Source organism: Herpailurus yagouaroundi, unplaced genomic scaffold, assembly GCF_014898765.1.
Source record: "Herpailurus yagouaroundi ecotype Mexico unplaced genomic scaffold, PumYag 218, whole genome shotgun sequence".
In the NCBI taxonomy this organism is placed as follows: Eukaryota; Metazoa; Chordata; class Mammalia; order Carnivora; family Felidae; genus Herpailurus; species Herpailurus yagouaroundi.
This window is the reverse complement of record NW_024412449.1, coordinates 7221846-7233997: the sequence shown is the minus strand read 5'-3', so window position 1 is coordinate 7233997 and position 12152 is coordinate 7221846. Positions and strand designations below refer to the sequence as shown.

Sequence of the window (12152 nt, the reverse complement as noted above, 5' to 3'; positions counted from 1 at the left end):
TAATCTCATCATCCCAAATTTCATATTAACATAGACTATCAGAGTAAGAAGGGAATTTCACAGTCATTTATTCCAAACATAGGCCTGAGACTTAAACCAGTTTATAATATTTCTATTGAGTAACTGTCCAGCATTTGCCGAAACAAGAATATATAGCTCCCTACTCTCTTGGATTATTCTCTTTCATTTATACAGCTACCCTTGAACTAGATTGTGCCAACCCTCACATATTTGAAAATCTGCATGTAACTTTTTGACTCCCCCAAAACTTAACTTCTAATAGCCCACTATTGACTGGAAGTCTTACTAATAACATAAACAGTCAATCAACACATATTTTCTATGTTATATTTATTACATACTCTATTCTTACAAAAAGTAAGCTAGAGAAAAGAAAATATTAAGAAGAGCATAAGAGAAAATACCTTTACATCACTGTACTGTATTGAAAAAACTCCATATATAAGTGGACCCATGCAATTCAAACCTGTGTTGTTCAAGGGTCAGTTATAGATAGTTCTTAGCTATTACAAAGATCTTCCTTATGGTAAGTCAAAATCAACTTTCCTTTATGTTGAACCCACTTTCCTTAGTTTTAGTCCTAGAACAACTTTCATTATACTATACCACAATTCACTGAAGTCAGTTTCTATACTTGCCCAAATTCAATCCTCACAGCCAAACACCCAGTTGTTTCTTTAAATTCCCTTCATGTAATGTGCTTTGGCACCCTCTAACCATTCTGGTCAGCCTCTTTTGAAAGGGCCCTATTTACCCAATGAATATCTCTCCCAAAAGCAAAAGAGAAATTAGAATTTGAGGAATTGGAGTTTACTAATCGTAGGCTGACCCCTTCATAGGCTTAGATGCCTATAACCACATCTGACTGTGTCTCAACTTCTCTACAATGGTCAATTCTGGGGTCTACTTCAGGTTTCATAAACCCTTAGTCCAAACAATCCGGCTGACAGCCCTTTGCATATTTTTCCCCAACTTTTAGCCAATCACATGTCTAGAGGGGATTCCATGATAACCATTCTACAGTTACCATGGATATGAGTCAGGAACTACTGACTCTTCAGTAGAAGACCTCCCCAGTGAAGTAATAAAATCTAGTAGCTATATTTCTTATTTCTTGCATTCACGCATCCATGCATTCATTTTAAAATAACTTATTGAGCTCTTATTTTATCATATCCAACTCTGATTGGATCCACTACATCCAGAACAATGACTGACACATAATGTGTTTTAATACACATTTTTGCATTTGTTACTATTCTTTTAAAATTACTGGAGGTGCACTACAATAGACAAACACCAATCTGGGCGTGAGGATCAGAGGAAACTCATTCAAACAGAATGTGCTAGTTGAAGTGATATAGACAAGGACAAAACACTAATATGTGAAGTTGGTGACTTGGCTGCCTGTGATGATCTAAATGAAATCTATTTCAGTAACAGGAGGAAAAGTAAGACAATGTGAACAGAATATATGAACACTAATTTGGAGAAGTCTCACCATGGGGAAGAAGGAAGAAATAAGGGTGGCTGAGAAAGTGGGATTGTGAGATTTTTACTTTATTTTAGATTCCTAAGTCACTTCCCCCTTTTCCTTGAAGACTTTAAGCTCTGGATCACTGTCACTTTCCCAAGACACTACTCCTGTTATAGATCTTAGTTATCTAATTTTCACATAAAATCAAATATTCAAATATCTGTATTCTCAGAATTCCCTGATCTTCATTCCTCCAATGATCTCAGCCATTCGCTCCATGGTCATATCTTTAATATTGCCATTACCGGGGCGCCTGGGTGGCGCAGTCGGTTAAGCGTCCGACTTCAGCCAGGTCACGATCTCGCGGTCCGTGAGTTCGAGCCCCGCGTCAGGCTCTGGGCTGATGGCTCAGAGCCTGGAGCCTGTTTCCGATTCTGTGTCTCCCTCTCTCTCTGCCCCTCCCCCATTCATGCTCTGTCTCTCTCTGTCCCAAAAATAAATAAATGTTGAAAAAAAAATTAAAAAAAAAAATATTGCCATTACCAACACTTTCCATTCCCACTCCAAATTCTGAAACCACAGACTCCTGAGCAAAATAAAATGGTTACTGTTTTAAGGCACTAAGTTTTGAGATGGTTTGTTACACAGGAATGGATAACTCAAATGCTGAGAGAATTATGCTCCCATTCATTCCATCAAAATAGATGCCAGTGGGAATTTTTCACATTACTAATAGAAGCTTCTCTCTCTCTCTCTCTCTCTCTCTCTCTCTCTCTCTCTCTCTCTCAAAACAAACAAACCAACAAAAAATACGATATATCTCCTGCTATAGTGAGAGGGAATAAATTGTCAGAATGCTTCTAAAGAAAAAAATTTAGTGCATACACCCCAAAATAATAATAAGGATAATATATGATTAGGGTTCTTAGTTGTAAGTAATAGAGACTGACTATGTGTGATTTAAGCTAAAAGGAAAAATACTGAAACAATGGTAATTCTGGTCCTGCAGCCAGAACTACAGGCCAAAATCCCGTCACAGAATGGGTGTCATGAGAACATCACTGCCGTTTAGCACTAGATGGCGCACTTTACTCTGCCAACACCATCAGCCCAGGCCCTGCAGAGGAAGCTGCTGATTCGCTGAGGCTGGAAATTGGGACGTCGGTGCTTCCTCTGCCACTGACAGAAAAAGAAAAAAAGAAGTTATCTGCTGACAAGCACTACATCAGTCAGGTGATCAAGGTTAACAGCAATGGTGATAAGTCACGTTGATATATATATATATACCCTTGAGATGATGTGATGGAAATAGCACTTTATCTTTGTGATTGTCCTTCCCTAAACCCATAACTTCAGTCTAATCATGAGAAAAACATCAGACAAATTCTAATACATGAGCTTCCTATAAAATATATGGCCAGTAGTCCTCAAAACTGTGAAGGTCATCAAAAACAAGTCCGAGAAACTGTCACAGCCAAGGAAGCCTTAAGGAGACATGACAACTAAACGTAATGTGGCATCCTGGATGAGATCCTGAACCAGAAAAAGGATATAAGGGGAAAGAAAAGAACAACAAAGAAAATCCAAATGAAGTACGAATTTTTGTTAATAAGATATCAATGTTGATTTTCTTAATTGTAACAAAGATACCACAATAATAATGGAAGATAAGTGGGTATATAGGAACTAAGGGTACTTCTCAGTTTTTCTGCAAGTCTAAAACTGATTTGAAAAGTAAAGTCTATTTCTAAAAAAAGAAAAGAAATGGTTTGCTGTCCTTGCTTTTTCATGTCACTAGCTCTTAATTCAGTCTAGACTGAGTGTATCTAATTGATTGAGTCCAAGTTACATGCTATACAATAGCTGCAATGAAGGCAAAGAAAGTGAATTTCAGGTGTATTCAGCTTCTGTGGAGGCAGATAGGCTGTTACTAGCCCATGATTCACAGAAGGCCATAAATATGGAAAAGGTACTCAAATGATCAGAAGCCAAAAATTGACAAATGTCCATTACCCATGGCCTATGAAACCAAATCACCCCCACTAATGTCTTGACAACCTATACATTCCAAACTGACCAGTATAACTCATAATGTACATAACACAACATTATGAGAATATGTAGAATACAGAATGTTGAGTGAAGAACACAGAAGAGTTCAGTGAGCTTAGCATAGGGAATGCTTCTGTTGGGCATTAAGACAGTCCTCATCTGATTGTGTTTAAAAATTTTTTTTAATGTGTATTCATTTTTGAGAGACAGGGCGTGAGTGGGGGAGGGACAGAGAGAGAGGGAGACACAGAATCTGAAGCAGGATCCAGGCTTCGAGCTGTCAGCACAGAGCCTGACGAGGGGCCTGAACCCACGAATTGTGAGATCATGACCTGAGCTGAAGTCAGGCGCTTAACTGACTGAGGCACCCAGGCACCCCAGATTGTGTTTACTAATGTGTTCCCTACTGCTAGTACAATGTCTGTACTAGTCACATATTCTCAATAAAAATTTGCTGAATGAATGTGTGGCCTAGGAAAAGTGTTGATTTAAGTCTTCTCTGTATGCTGAATTAGGTTCTAATTCAGAAGACCTAGATTTCATGATGCTAGAAGGAAATGGAGTCTGTAGCAGACAACTGTATGAATCTTAAGGATCAAGTCCCAGTTAGTTTTACCTTCACAATAAAAGTCATATATTGCAAGAACAATCATAAGATTGTTCCATTAAAAAATATCTGGACCTGGGGCACCTGGGTGGCTCAGTCAGTTAGGCAACCAACTCTTGATTTTGGCTCAGGTCATGATCTCACTGTTGGTGGGCTCGAGCCGTGTCAAACTCTGCACTGGCAATGCAGAGCCTGCTTGGGATTCTCTCTCCCTCTCCATCTCTACCCCTCCCCTTCCACCCACCCCTCCCCCCCCCCGTCTCTCTCTCTCTCAAAATAAATAAACTTTAAAAAATAAACTAAAAAAAACCTTTAGTGAGGTGACTGCAACCTGAAAATTACCCTATTCAATTAGAGAGCAGTGTCAGTGTTTCTGTGGACCTCTGAAGGTAAGTGGCCAGAAACCTCATATCTATGAAAGGTATGAGAGGAGAAAGGCTGGTCCTTCTCCTTCCTACTTTGTGCTTTTTCCATTTCTCTGCTCTTTAATCAGCTATAGATCATATTCGAGCCTATTTACTGGCAACACTTACAAGTTAAAATTTTGATTTTGCCTAGCTAATTTAATGTGACTTTCATAAAGATCAGCCTCATTGCAAACAATTCATAGCACACACCATACCCCCAATCTTGGAAAATGTCATTCCACAATTCTGTCAAAACTTACTAATGGCTCTCTAAGTATTGAAACATTGAGTGAATAGCAGTGATGCAAATATGAAGTGTTCTGAGCTTGGAGCTTAGCTTTGCCAGATTTTAGTTTCAACAGATTGGGGAATGATAATGTCTACCTTATAGTGTCGTGGTGATGAGTGAGATGATATTTATAATTTGCTTATGATAGTAGTGAGCACAGAGGAGGTTGGCAAAAAAAAATATCTAATTCCCCTTTTGTTTTATTTTGGTCAATTCGTGCTCTAGATGTAAAGCTCCTTTTCTGGGAGGCTCTCCCTGATTTACTATTTTGAGTTCTTCCTTTGGGGCTCAATCCTGGGCCCTTTCATTTTAGTATTTTCTCTTTTTTGTTCTTTCTACAATGTCATCCTCACTCATAGTATCAACTATCATCTACCCAGAATTGACACAAATTTTACACCGCTGGCCCCAGACACCTCTAAGGTCTCCAGACTCCTTGATCCGTATGCCTATTTGACATTGCTTCTTGGATGTCACAAAGTATCTCAAACTCAACTCAGCCAAAACTGAACTCATGATCTTCCACGAGACTTTTTACTTGGTTGCAAAACAGAATGAATGAATGAGTGAATCAATAAAATCAGTGAAAATCATGTTATATACAAATTGGTATCCTTTCGAAATTCTGTCACATTTTTTGGTTCCACTCAAGTGGGGTGGGGGGGCACGGAAAAGGTGAGGAAGATTTTGGACACTTTTCCGGGATGGGATGGGGGAAGCAAAGAATGTTTGAGATGCCATTCTCCCTGCGCCTTACCCTCGCCTCCACCCTACCGGAAGCCCGCATCCATTCGTTCGTGGCCCTGGGGTTGGACGAAAGTCTACTGAGGGGGCGGGGCTGAGGAAGGGGGCGGGACTGGGAGAAGCCCCCAGTCTACTCCGCAGACTGAGGCCGCAGGGGCCGCTGGGGGCTCCTCCCAGGGCCTGTGCGCGTGCGTGCGCCCGAGGCTCGCCTTGGCCTTTAGGAGACCCAGTGGGGCGGCGGCGTTGGCGTTTAATAGGCGCGTGTGGTCACGGCTTCTTAGTTCCGGCGTGATTACCCACACCACCTCTTTCCGCCCGCGAGGCCAGAGACTTCCGTGGCTCCTGTCGGAACTGGCGCCTGGGTGTGAGTGAACAGAGTGCCGGCTGGGAGGTGTGCCCGCAGGTATCGCCGGGGTCAGCGGGCGACGAGGACGCGGGTGCGCCGAATTGGGAATCCCGCTGGAGGGCGTCGGCTTGTGCGCAGTTAAGAGGATTCCGGCGCCGCGCCCCGCAGTCTCTGCGGGACCACCTGGAGGGGTCACCAGTGGCGGGGAAGGCGCGGGCTGCGGAAGGAAATCGGTGCGTGGGAGAGCAGGCCTGAGCAGCGTTTAGTGCAGCCCTCTCTTCCACTCTGTAACGGGGGCAATCTGCAGGCACTTGACCTGGGGAAAGTATCTTCATTAGTGGGTTCGGGAATGACTGGTATTGATTCCTCGTGGAAATACCAAGTGTGACTGGATCCATCAGCTGGAAAAGAAAATAGGGAAACCTTCATTGCAACTTGCCTTTTTTCCCAGTCATTCCTTGTTACTCCTTCAAACAGTTAAACTTCAAGGCGTCTTTCAAATTTCAGACGCTTCATTTGCAAACTGCTTTCTGCTGCTCAACTTGCGCTAATCTCCAAGGCTGTTTTCAACTCAAGCTTCTGCTCTACCTATGAGGTTTAAAACAACCCTCTTCACCGACAGATGCTACCTTGCCCACATAATTGGCCCCTGTTCCATTTTTCCTCAATGCTATAAAATCCTTTGAACCTGTGTCACCTGCTTGTTTAACGCCCCAGATTCCTGTCACCTGCGCCTTATTGAACCCTCCCTTCCAGTGGTAGTGGCTCACAGTTAACGCTTCATTCTGACTGCCACCATCGTCCTGAAAGACGTCTGTTAGTACTAGAGCTTAAACTTCAGTTCTTGACTTTGTTTATTCCCGTGTTCATCGCTTACAGACCACTTAAGCTTCTCGCAGTCACAGTCATACCTTGGACGTTCTGTCACCCAAACTGTTCCCTTTTTGAAATCTTAAATGCAAGCATGTCGTCCTGAACATCTCTGTCCTTCTAGCTCTATAATTATTGATACCGAGTAATTTATTAATTTATATACTTAACCTATAAATTCCCAGTATATTTTGTTGCTTTTTCTCACTTTGAGTTGAATGTTTATCTCATTATTGTTTAATTACATATGTAAGTCTTTGACATTGCCTAACAGTGGAGCTTGAACCGTGCTCTATAGATTTTGATGTCCATTGTTTTTGTCTTTTGAGGTGTATCTTAGAAACAAAGTTTAAATTTCAAATTAGTTGAGAATGTTTTTTGTGTCAAATTGTAGTTTTCATTCTGATGATAAATGTAGTCTGTTCACTGGTAGATACTTTTTGAATTTTTTTGTAGCCTCATACATAGTAGCTTTTGTAAACATTTTCATAAGTGCTTGAATAGAAACTACATTACATCACACTAAGCACATTTTTCATATCTACTATATTATTACTTAATTTTAGTTAAGGATTAAGGATTTAGTTTATCTGTTAAGGATATAGCTTATTTGCTAAGGATTTATTTGTTGTGTCCTTGTTGATTTCATCTTTTGTTTTCTGAGGATTTTGCCGTAAACATATTCCAGTTACATTATTTGGTACATTTAATAAGTCGTATTTCATTATAAGTTGTACCTTCATTTAAAGTTTCCTTTTTGTCTACTTTAATACACTTGTGCTTTTTTTTTTTTAGGTTTTTAATTATTTATTTTGAGAGAGAGTGAGAGGACACACACGGGAGGGGCAGAGAGGGAGAGAGACAGAAAATCCCAAGCAGGCCCCGCACCATGGGTGTGGTCCCTGATGCAGGGATTGAACTCACAAACTGTGAGATCATGATCTGAGCTGGAACCGAGTCTGAGGCTTAACCAACTGAGCCATCCAGGTGCCCTGTGGGCTTTTTAATTCATTTATCCCTGTGTACTGTTTACATTTGCTTGTTAGGTTTTTAATCCCTTTATTTGTAACTTTGCAGTTCTTTTGTTTTCCATATCTCTTGAGTGTTTATATAGTGAAAATTTTTACCCAGTACATTTACCATTATAGTGGATATCCTTGTCATTCTTTCCACCTTTAATTTTTTAATTTTTGTGCTTCCTTGGTGTTTTGTTTTATTTTTTAACATTTTGCCTGTGAACTGCTCACCTCTCTCACCTCCAACCCTCACCCTTGCTTTCTCCCTTTATGTTAATTAAAAAAGTATCTGGGCATATAGTTTAGTCTTTTGCTGGGACTCCGTGATCCCTCTTAAGCACTTTGAAACTTTCTTTTGTTTTTTAATGAACCTGTGCTTTCCTTAAGCTTTAGAGAAGGTTTGTGTTGGGTCTCAAATATTCTTCCTTCAGTTGATCCACTTTGCCCTGTGTCTGGCAGACATGTAAAGGGGTACTAAGGAGCATATAAATGGTGTCAGTACATCTCTACCAGATGGAGAGTGGAGGGGGTTCTGCGTGGCTTAGTCGGTTAAGCGTTCGACCTCGGCTCAGGTCATGATCTCACAGTTTGTGAGTTCAAGCCCCACATCGGGCTCTGTGCTGACAGCTCAGAGCCTGGAGCCTGCTTCGTATTCTGTGTCTCATTGTCTCTCTGCCCCTCCCCCACTTGTGCTCTGTCTCTCAAAAATAAATAAAAATGTAAAAAAAAAAAAAAATTACAAGATGGGGAGTGGAGAGAAACATAGTTTTAAGAAACAATGTAGAAAAGGCCACAACTTAGAATGTACTATGAGGTAACCACAGTGGAGGTGGAAACTGCCTATTTGTTTCATAAGCAGTTCCAACAGTGTGGGAGTGAGAATCAAATAGAACATAGGAATCAAGTGTAACATCTATTTCAGTCATCTCCCTAACTTCCCATTTCCCTTCCCACTTATATTAAGAGGCAGTTCAGCTTCAGTGCCTTCCTCCCACAAAAAGTTCTTTCCTAAATAAATTGAATAAACCGTCTGAGGAGAACTAAGGCTTTTAATGTGGGTGTTGACTTTTCAAAGTAAAACCTTACTTAACTGAATTTGAGAATATAGTACAGAGAGTTCCCATACACCCCATACCCATTTCCCCTATTAGTAACAAATTAATATGGTACATTTGTTACAGTCAGTGAAATATATATATTAACTGAAGTCCATACTTTATTCATACTTCTTTAATTTTTACCTAATGTCCTTCTGATCAGGATCCCATCTGGGATGCCACAGTACATTTAGTCATCATATCTCCTGAGGCTCCTCTTGGCTGGGACAGTTTCTGAGACTTGTTTTTAATGACCTTTACAGATTTGAGGAGTACTGGTCAGGTATTTTATAGGAAGACCATCTATTAGAATTTGTCTGTTAGAATCCTTCTCATGATTAGACTGGTGTTATGGGTTTAGAGAAGGAAAATCAGAGACAAAGTGCTATTTCTACCACATCATCTCAAAGGTACATACTGTCAACATGACCTGTCATTATTGGTGTTAACTTTGATCACTTGTTTAGGTATATATTTTAGGTTTCTCCATTATAAATTTACTCTTTTTCCTTTTTCCTGTATATACTTTTTTGTGAGAAATTAACTATGCAGAGTCCAAACTCCAGGGATAGAGAGTTCTGTACCTCCTAGAGGGCTGAATATCTACACAAATTATTTGGGAGATTTGTCTATTCTACCCCATTTATTGATTGAGTCAGTCATCTGTATTAATATAGCCTATGGGCATTAATTTTATAGTTAGATTATTTATTACTAATATTGTTCCAGCTTTGGCCATTGGGAGCTCTTTCGCTTGGCTCCAGTGTGCTTTTGATGTGCCCCAGTAAATGTGTTTTTGTTTTTGAGCTTTTGTTTAGTTTCTAGTACTTCAAGATGCTCCACCTCTTGTATATTTTTTTTCTCCAGTTTTAAAATCAGCCATTTTTCCGTGGAGCCCTGGTTCCTTTTATTGAAGTATGGTATTAGAAACTGAGACCTGGGAGCTAAGTGTTATTGTTGGTCCTGGGATGTCCTTGCTTCTAGGCCAACTCAGCTGACAGAGCTAGGAAATATATGCATGCATACTAATCCCTGTATATACAAATATCTATAAATATTTCTGCATGTAACCACCTTTATATTAAGCTACACAGAAGTTCATATTGATATCTCCAACTCTAATTCATTACCACTTGAGCCATTCTAGCTTCTTTCCTTTGATTATCTGAAAACTCCTACTCAAACATTAAGAAAGCTGCTTCTCACAATCTGCAGTGCATGTACTTATTGTTCAATTCCGATATACATGCATAATGTATCAGAATTGTTAATGTATATCTCCATAGGAAAGAACTTTATCAACTAGATTACAGTGCTATTGTGTATTTTCTTTTGCTTTCAGTCTTACAGATTCCACTCATTTCCAAACTTGTTTTTTTTCTTCAGAAAGTCAGTACGTGTTCTAAAATGTTTTCTTGCCTTGACTTTTTTGAGCATTGTGCATTTTTCCTTCTGCACTCTCTTTTCATAGGCCTCTCTATATTGTTCTTTTGCTCCATATACTAATCTTTATTTGAATGTTGAATAATCTTTCAGGTAGACATTGCCAATAGATGAGGTCAGGAAATACTTTTGTGAACTAACTTTTGGCCAGTCTGTAAGATCTGCTAACAAGCAGACGTACACACGTATATATGAAAATCTACTGAGTGTTGTGTTTTGTTTTTTTTTTAAGTGGTTATTATATGGTTGCAATAAGACACATGGAGGGGCGCCTGCGTGGCTCAGTCGGTTGAGTGTGCAACTTCAGCTCAGGTCATGATCTTGTGGTTCATGAGTTCAAGCCCCACATTGGGCTCGCAGCTGGCTGCTGTCAGCATGGAGTCCGCTTTGGATCTTCTGTCCTCCTCTCTCTGCTCCTCCTGGGGTTGCGTGTGTGCGCACACTCTCTTTCTCTAAATATTTTTTTAAAAAACACAATGGAAAGTATTGAAAATTGATATTTTGCCCATTGCTTCAGGCTTTTTTAAATATAACCTTTGGCCCCTTATACCTATTTCTCCCACCTACCACCCTTCTCCTCTGGCAACTACCAATTTTGTTTTTTGTTGTTGTTGTTTTTAAGGTTACACACATAAGAGAGATCATACGGTATTTTGTCTGACTTTATTTCACTTAGCATATTGCCCTCAAGGTACATCCATTTGTTTCAAATGGTAAGATTTTAATTCTTTTTATGGATGAATAATATTCCTATATGTATATACACACACATGCCCATGCATGCACACAATTTCATTATCCATTGATCTGTTGATGGACACTTAGGTAATTTTCATGTCCTGGCTATTGTAAACAGTACTGCAATGAATATGAGGGTGCATATATCTTTCCCAGTTAGTGTTTTCATTTTTATTGGATAAATATCCAGAAATGGAATTGCTGGATCATACAATAGTTCTATTTTAATTTTTTAAGGAATGTCCATATTGTTTTCCACAGTGGATTCACCGATTGATACTGCCACCAACAATGTACAAGGGTTTCCTTTTCTTCACATCCTCACTAACACTTGGTATGTCTTCTCTTTTTGGAAATAATCCTTCAAAATGTGTGGGGTGATACTTCAGTGTGCTTTTGATTTGCATTTACCTGATGATTAATGCTGCTGAGCGTTTTTCATGTATCTGCTGGCCATCTGTATGTCTTCTCTGGAAAAATGTTCAAATCTTCTGCCTATTTTCAAGTCTAATTTTCCTTTGTTATAAAGTTGTATGAATTCCTGATATACTTTGGATATTAATCTCTTACCAGATAAATGATTTGCAATGTCTGCAAATCAGTCAGTGTGATACATCACATTGAGAAAATGAATAATAAAAATCATATGATTTCAGTGGATGCAGAAAAAGCATTTGACAAAATTCAACATCCATTTATGATAAAAACTCTCAACAAAATGGGTATCGAGTGTTTATTATCTTCCAAGAAGTGGATGAGAGTTCTTTTAATCACTGTAATTCAGTCAGATAGATATTATTATATCCATGTTACAGTTGAGAAAATTCAGGTTTTGGTTAACTAATTTGCTTAATTTAATACGTGTAGTTACTAGTACAGCTGCTATTTAACCTCCTGTCAGTATGACTCCAAAGTATGTACTCTTTGTCACTATATATTTTCTATAGCAGGGATTTCTTTACCTTGGAATTAGTGACCTTTTAGGCTGGATAATTCTTTGTTATTGAGCACCATCTTATGCATTGTAGGATGTTTAGCAGGATCC

The 12152-nt window shown here is 39.4% G+C and overlaps 1 protein-coding gene across 1 annotated transcript in view; it reads left to right on the top strand.

The window, feature by feature from the left end:
* Positions 1–5690: 5690 nt before the first annotated feature.
* ZNF215 (zinc finger protein 215) overlaps positions 5691–12152 on the top strand; it is a 31740-nt gene continuing 25278 nt past the window's right edge. Inside the window, exon 1 of the mRNA XM_040457007.1 lies at positions 5691–6000. The gene's annotated coding sequence lies outside the window, so the exon portion shown is untranslated. The remainder of the gene's footprint in view (positions 6001–12152) is intronic.